The sequence below is a fragment of the Panthera onca genome, chromosome B3 (genome assembly GCF_046562875.1).
Source record: "Panthera onca isolate mPanOnc1 chromosome B3, mPanOnc1 haplotype 2, whole genome shotgun sequence".
Classification (NCBI taxonomy): Eukaryota; Metazoa; Chordata; class Mammalia; order Carnivora; family Felidae; genus Panthera; species Panthera onca.
The window spans coordinates 147,673,465-147,680,499 of NC_138344.1; positions in this window are offsets into that span (position 1 = coordinate 147,673,465).

A 7,035-nucleotide genomic window follows, 5' to 3' on the forward strand; every position below is an offset into this window, starting at 1 on the left:
TTCGCATTGAGGAAAGAACTGTATAGGTAAAACATGACAGACTCTCTCCACAATAGCCTTGAGTTTATTCCCATGATGTTATTATTTTGCACCCCATCTCAGCCCCTTGACCCCACAGTCTTGCCTTAGAAACTGTCACTTTCATGAACGGAACTAAATCTGTCCGCCCTACACAACTGGTCCATCCTATCTATCTACTCTATATGGTCATCAGACAACCACCAAGCTAAGAAGGAACACAATACAGAGTGTGAAGACATAAGTATTTATAGAAATAATTTTATAAAATTTTATCTAATAATCAAAGTAATGAGATATTTACAGAAGTAACTTAAATATGGTAAATGACCATGTTTATTATAAGATTCTATGAGTTTAGATGAACATAATCAAGTTACAGGACAACCGAGTAACCACAGGTCAAAGAAATGTATCATTCTCAGGTCTATCCAAACCCTTTCCTTTGCACACCAATCAGTTTCCTATCTCTCCCTTTCTCTATGGGCCTCGCGTGTTCTCTCTCTCAACAATAAATAAACACTACAAAATAAAGATACGTACAGGTCAGTGATATTTAATGGAGAACCCAGAAATAATCCCCTTCGTCTTTGGTCAACTGAATTTTGACAGGAGCAGACAACATGACATTGGGGAGCAAATGGTCTTTTTAACAAATGGTGCTAGACAGCTGGCTATCTATGTGTAGAGGAATGAAATTGCGTCCATATCTCACACCATATACAAACATCAAATCAAAATGGATCAACAGTTTAAATGTAAAATTATGACCTCTGGAAGCAATATATCGAGATAAATCTTCATGACCATTGGGTTTAGCAATGCTGTTAGAGATGACACCAAAGCACATGCAAGGAAAGAAAAAGTAGATAAATTTAGTTTTCTCAACATTAGAAACCTTTGTACACCAGAAGAAGCTATCCCCAAAGTGAAAAGACAAAGCCTAATGGAAGACAATATTTGCACAGTATTTGTCTGGTAAGAGCCTGTTATGCAGAATGTATAGTTTTTACAACTCATCAACAAAAAGACAACCCAATTTTTAATATGGACAAAGGATTTGGATATATCTTTCCCCAGTGCAATCATACAAATGGTGAATACCACTTGAAAAGATATTAAACATCAATAGTCCTTATGGAAATGGAGATTTAAACCACAGTGAGATACCCTTTTACACGCACTAAAAATGCTCTAATCAATACAACAATAAAATAACAAATGTTGGTAAAGATGTTGAGAAATTGGAACCCTTCAACCTTGCTTGTCGAAATGTAAAATGGTGGAGACTATGTGTAAAAGAGTTTGGCAATTCCCCCCCCCAAAAAAAAGATAAAAACATAGAATTACCATATGGCCCAACAATACTACTCCTAGATGTATATCTCGAAGATTGAAAACAGTTGTTTAAACAAAGTGCGTGTGCACATACATAGCAGTACTGTTCACAATAGCCACATTGTAGAAACTATGCAAATGCCTATCGGTGTGTGAATGGATAAACAACCTGGGGCAGACCCTTAAACAGGAATATTCTGTCATAAAAAGAAATAAAGTAAAATGTTGTGGCTGTAGAGAACACTGGTTTCTCAGAAAGCTATCACAGAACTCCACATCTGCACTTACATCTGGAAATTTAAAGCAAATCCTTGAGCAGATATTCATGTTCCCGTATTCATAGCAGCTTCTTCACAACAGCCAAAAGATGGAAGCAACCCAAGTAACTATTCACAGGTGAGTAAATAAACAAAATGTAGTATATACACAATGGAATATAATTCAGCCTTCAAAAGGAAGAGAGTTCTGACACACACCTGCACACCGACTGAACTTGGCAGTCATTATGCTGAGTGAAATGAGCCAGTGACAGAAGGAAAATACACTATGGTTCCACTTAAGTGAGGTGTCCAGAAAAGTCATACTCAGAGACACCAAGTAGAATGTGGCTGTAGGGGCCGAGGGGAAAGGGGAATTGGGATTTAGGGTTTAATAGATACAGAGTTTCCCTAGGGGAACAGGACAACGTTCTGGAGATGGATGTACAACGGTGTGAATGCAGTTAATGCCAGACAACTGTATGCTTAAAGTGACTTACGTGGTAAGTGTTATGTTACATACATTTAATCAGAATTTAAAAAGGAAGGACTGATACACGTCACAACATGGGTGAATGCAGAAAACATCCTCAGTGACAGAAGCCATCCAGAAAAGGCCACTCAGGAACCATCTTGCTCTTTTTTTTTTTTTAACATTTATTATTTATTGTTGAAAAAGAGAGACAGAGACAGGTCATGATAGGGGGGAGGGGTTAGCAAGAGGGAGACACAGAATCTCAAGCAATCTGTAGGCTCTGAGCTGTTAGCACACAGCCAGAAGCAGGTGCTCGAACCCATCAACTTCAAGATCACGACCTGATGTGAACTCGGCGTTTAGCAGACTGAGACCCCAGGAGCCCCAGGAACCACCTTGCTCTTTAAATCCCCCCAGGTTACACAGATAGGGGAAAGTCTCAGGAGCACTTCCCCAAAAGAAGCCAGATCAGATTGGGAAAAGACATTTCACAGTGGGGCAGGTGGGGACACTTGAAGTGGGCCTGTGATCTGGGGTCTAATGTGGCAACGCAGGGATTTCCTCATTTGGGGTTCTGTGGTGGTTTCTCGGGAGGGTGTCCCTGTTTGGGGTAAAACGCAGCAAAGTATCTCGTGTGAAGTGGCAAACGCGGCAAAGAAATGAGCCTCCAGGTAAAGCGTATTTGCGCTGCCGTGACACGTTCAGTGCACGTTTGAAATCACAGAGTAAGGTACTCCTCGAAACAACAGTGTCAGCCCCACACGATAGAAGCAAGAGAGGGGTCAAACGCTGTGACGTAGGCCCACGCCCAGACCCAGCTCACCCAGGCGGAGAGGCCACGGGCCCTGCGGGAGGCAGCACGTGAGCCAGAGGCACGTGGGAGGGTTCTATTGGTGGCCACGTGTCTTGGGTGCAGCAGAAGCAGTGGGATTTGGAATTCCGGTCGTCCACAAGACGCCACTAAGAAGCTGTTAGAACTGCGAAAACCAATGAAGGGACATCTCCCGGAAGTGGACTCGGGAGGCGGGGAGGGGAGGCTGGAAGGCGGAGCCCACCACCCAGGGTCAGGCTGGGGAACAACCCACCGCTACAGACCCAAGATTTGAACCCTCCGCGGAGAGAAGCCCCAGGCTCAGGCCCCACCAGGGGAAGCTGTGCCCTGCGGCCCCTACAGGAAACCCAAGGCGCCTGCAGCTGGGCCCGGGAGGCGCCTGCTCCCCTGCAGCCCTGCTTTCCTCCTGCGGACTTCGCTTCAAAACCACGCTCCCAACTTCCTCTTCTCCGCGAAACAGCGTTCCTCTCCGTGTGCTCCCCGCTCGGCCGCGGTTTTGCCACAGCTTGCTGGGCCCGGATGGCAATTCTCCGCTACTCCTGAAGAAACCCACTTTGGCTGGTAACATAACTGGCGGCGTTATTTCCAAGGGCAACGGAAGGAGCAACGAGGACACTCGCAGGATAGGAGAGCAGCACACACACACCACGTGCACGTCTGCACGCTCCTGACGACCCGTCGGAAAGAGAAAGGAAGAGACGGTGCCATTTGCAAGCGCGGCGGAAGGAACGACGTGCCCCAGAGGAAATCTCAGCAAGGAGGTGGCAGGCCTGCTGTCCCAGGACAGGGCACTGGGGACAGAAACGCAGGAAGACGCACGGGGGCGGAGAGCTGCTCTGTGCTCCTGGCCGCGGAGGAACCGCCCCTGTGAGCACGTCTGTCCTGCCCGGAGCCATCTGCAGCTCCGGGGTGTCGCACAGAAGTCCCCACGGCGCCGTCGCAGGCTCGGGAGGGACACCCCGCCCCGCGCGGAGGCCGAAGGGACCCGCGAGGCCAGAGCGGCGGGAGTGCGAGCTCCGCCAGGGGAGCCCGCTCCTGGACCGCGAACCGCATGAGGCAGCGGCGGGAACCGAGTGGGCGCGGAGCAGGAAGACGGCCGCGCGGCCCCGCCGCCCGGCGCCGGTGAGGTAAGCCCCGCGGGGGACACAGTGTCACCGCGCACGAAGCCGCGCGGGGTCCTTTCCCCCCAGGGTCTGGCGAACAGCGCCCCCCTCAGCCTCCAGGTTCCGGAAGCTCCTCTTCCCGGGGCCTGGCTTTCTCCTCGCCTGCTCCTCCCTTGGCGGGACCTGAGGGGACCGGGTTGTTGTCAGTGTGGACGCGGGGCCACGTCCCCCAGTGTGGACGCAGGGCCACGTCCCCCTGAATCCTCCACAGTGGGTCCTGAGGAGACCGGGTTGTTGTCAGTGTGGACGCGGGGCCACGTCCCCCTGAATCCTCCACAGTGGGCCCTAGGAGACCGGGTTGTTGTCAGTGTGGACGCGGGGCCACGTCCCCCTGAATCCTCCACAGTGGGCCCTAGGAGACCGGGTTCTTGTCAGTGTGGACGCGGGGCCACGTCCCCCTGAATCCTCCACAGTGGGCCCTAGGAGACCGGGTTGTTGTCAGTGTGGACGCGGGGCCACGTCCCCCAGTGTGGACGCAGGGCCACGTTCCCCTGAATCCTCCACAGTGGGCCCTAGGAGACCGGGTGCTTGTCAGTGTGGACACGGGACCACGTCCCTCTGAATCCTCCACAGTGGGCCTTAGGAGACCGGATTCTTGTCAGTGTGGACGTGGGGCCACGTCCCCCAGTGTGGACGCAGGGCCACGTCCCTCTGAATCCTCCACAGTGGGTCCTGAGGAGACCGGGTTGTTGTCAGTGTGGACGCGGGGTCACGTCCCCCTGAATCCTCCACAGTGGGCCCTAGGAGACCGGGTTGTTGTCAGTGTGGACGCCGGGCCACGTCCCCCTGAATCCTCCACAGTGGGCCCTAGGAGACCGGGTTCTTGTCAGTGTGGACGCAGGGCCACGTCCCCCTGAATCCTCCACAGTGGGCCCTAGGAGACCGGGTTGTTGTCAGTGTGGACGCGGGGCCACGTCCCCCAGTGTGGACGCAGGGCCACGTTCCCCTGAATCCTCCACAGTGGGCCCTAGGAGACCGGGTGCTTGTCAGTGTGGACACGGGACCACGTCCCTCTGAATCCTCCACAGTGGGCTTTAGGAGACCGGATTCTTTTCAGTGTGGACGCGGGGCCACGTCCCCCAGTGTGGACGCAGGGCCACGTCCCTCTGAATCCTCCACAGTGGGTCCTGAGGAGACCGGGTTGTTGTCAGTGTGGACGCGGGGCCACGTCCCGCTGAATCCTCCACAGTGGGCCCTAGGAGACCGGGTTGTTGTCAGTGTGGACGCGGGGCCACGTCCCCCTGAATCCTCCACAGTGGGCCCTAGGAGACCGGGTTGTTGTCAGTGTGGACGTGGGGCCACGTCCCCCAGTGTGGACGCAGGGCCACGTCCCTCTGAATCCTCCACAGCGGGTCCTGAGGAGACCGGGTTCTTGTCAGTGTGGACGCGGGGCCACGTCCCCCTGAATGCTCCACAGTGGGCCCTAGGAGACCGGGTTCTTGTCAGTGTGGACGCGGGGCCACGTCCCCCTGAATCCTCCACAGTGGGCCCTAGGAGACTGGGTTCTTGTCAGTTTGGACGCAGGGCCACGTCCCTCTGAATCCTCCACAGTGGGCCCTAGGAGACCGGGTTCTTGTCAGTGTGGACGCGGGGCCACGTCCCTTTGAATCCTCTACAGTGGGTCCTGAGGAGACCGGGTTCTAGTCAGTGTGGACGCGGGGCCATGTACCTCTGAATCCGCCACTGCGGGTCCTGAGGAGACTGGGTTCTTGTCAGTGTGGCTGCGGGGCCACGTCCCCCTGAATCCTCCACAGTGGGTCCTGAGGAGACCGGGTTCTTGTCAGTGTGGACGCGGGGCCATGTACCTCTGAATCCGCCACTGCTGGTCCTGAGGAGACTGGGTTCTTGTCAGTGTGGCCGCGGGGCCACGTCCCCCTGAATCCTCCACAGTGGGTCCTGAGGAGACTGGGTTCTTGTCAGTGTGGGCGCGGGGCCACGTCCCCCAGTGTGGACGCAGGGCCACGTCCCTCTGAATCCTCCACAGTGGGCCCTAGGAGACCGGGTTCTTGTCAGTGTGGACGCGGGGCCACGTCCCCCAGTGTGGACACAGGGCCACGTCCCCCTGAATCCTCCACAACAGGTCCTGAAGAAACCGGGTGCTTGTCGGTGTGGACACGGGCCCTCATCCCCCCACCGAAGTCTCCAGAGAAGGTCCTGTGGAGACCGGGTTCTTGTCAGTGTGGACGCGGGGCCATGTACCTCTGAATCCGCCACTGCGGGTCCTGAGGAGACCGGGTTCTTCTCAGTGTGGACGTGGGCACTCATCCATCCGATGTCTCCACAGCAGGTCGTGAGGACACCGGGTTCTTGTCTGTGTGGACGCAGGGCCACGTCCCCCTGAATCCTCCACAGTGGGTCCTGACGACACGGGGTTCTTGTCGGGGTGGACACGGGACCTTGTACGCCCGAAGTCTTCACAACGGATCCTGAGGAGACCGGGTTCTTGTCGGTTCGGACGTGGGCCCTAGTCCACCCCAAGACTCCACAGCGGGTCCTGTAGAGACTGGGTTCTTGTCGGTTTGAACCTGGGACTTCGTCCTCCGAATCCCCCATAGCGGGTCCGGATGAAGCCGGTTCTTGTCAGCATGGACACAGGCCCTAGTCCTCCCGAATCCTCCGCAGGGGGTCCTGTGGAGACCAGGTACTTCTGGGTTGGGACGTGGGCCCTAGTCCTCTTGAATCCTTCACAGCGGGTTCTGATGAAACCAGTTCTGGTCGGCGTGGACGCGGGCCCTCCTCCACCGGAAGTCTCCACAGTGGGTCCTGAGATCAGGTTCTTGTCACGTGGACAGGAACCTATGTCGTCCTGTTCCCCCACTGTGAATGTAATGGCACAGACTTAAGGTCAGAGTGGTCCTTCAGGAAGAGCTCCTTAGATTGTGTTGTCAAGGGCCTGTCCTCCAGGTTGGAAATGGTCAAGGGTCTTGGGCGCATGACACAAAACAAAAACAA